A 1,424-nucleotide genomic window follows, 5' to 3' on the forward strand; every position below is an offset into this window, starting at 1 on the left:
CTTGAACTCCTAGGTTCAAGTGATGCTCCTGCCTCAGTACTTGGAGTGGTACAGCTACAGGCATGTGTACCACCATAGCCTGCTAATTTTTCTGATTTTTTTGTATGGAGAGATAGAGTTCTCCTTTTGTTGCCCAGGCTGGTCTTGAACTCCTGGCCTCAAGTGATCCTCCTACCTCGGCCTCCCAAAGTTCTGGTAGGCATGAGCTGCTACCTCTGCTACTGTGATTTAATAAAGATATTAAGCACTGTTGTAGCAGCTCATATAGCCTATGGCTAGGAGGAGTGACTTATAGGAAATACCTGTAATGGAACACCTTGGTGAGAAGGGCATGGAGAGAGATTTAGTTCTAACAAGCATGAGAGAGCTCGTGAGATGAGAGCATTGGTGAATTGGCATTCTCCACACCTGTGGTATTGAGAGGCACGAGCTCAATCTTATATTAGGCTGGAGGAGAAGGCAGTCAAAAAGCATGCGCATTCTATCATAGACGCGCTTACTCTGATTCCTCTCCTGCCTGCAGAACGCCAGTACGGCGTCTTTCTGCTGAAGATTACAGAGCTCTGCTAAAGACTAAGATCTATCTGTTCTAAGAAGACTGCTTTACTCTCTCTAAGACTCTCTCTCTCTCCAGCTAAAGTAGATAGCCCTCAGGCACCTAAGAGAAACTGTTCCTGAGTGAGGTAGCTTAGCAGTCCGCATCCAGAACCTCCCCAAGCTGGGCCCGAGACTTGGCCTATCCCGGGCCCTGACAAGTGGTGTCAGAAGCAGATCCTGACACTTGGGATAAATACTGTTATCCCAACTAATTGGGAGGCAGCCATTGGACAGTCACTTGAGCCCAGAAATTTGAGACTAACCTGAGCAATATAGCAAAAATTTTAAAAATGACAAAAGAAAAAGTACTTCTCAAAACTGTATATCCTTTAAGGGACTCCTGGGGGCTCTGCTCATTGTAGTTCCTGCCCAGTCTACAAGAACAACCAAGTGAACATTTCAGGCTTCCCTGGCAAAGAGAAAGAGAGCTTTAGAAGCTTTGGCATTGGAAATAAATAAATGCTCTGGCCTATGGGTGATATGTGGCTCTTCTGTCTCAGGTCCTTGGCCAGAATGCACCACATGGTCAGTCTCACCGCAAGGAAGCAGGTAAGTTTATATATATATATTACTTATATATATATATATAAGTTATATATATATATAATACTCAGAATGTTTCCTGGCATGAAATAGGTGAGTGTTGTTAGCATTAAGAAATATAGGGAGGCGCCTGTGGCTCAGTGAGTAAGGCGCCGGCCCCATATACCGAGGGTGGCGGGTTCAAACCCAGCCCCGGCCAAACTGCAACAAAAAATAGCCGGGCGTTGTGGCGGGCGCCTGTAGTCCCAGCTACTTGGGAGGCTGAGGCAGAAGAATCGCCTAAG

This window comes from Otolemur garnettii, unplaced genomic scaffold, assembly GCF_000181295.1.
Source record: "Otolemur garnettii isolate 467f Iridium unplaced genomic scaffold, OtoGar3 scaffold00146, whole genome shotgun sequence".
Classification (NCBI taxonomy): Eukaryota; Metazoa; Chordata; class Mammalia; order Primates; family Galagidae; genus Otolemur; species Otolemur garnettii.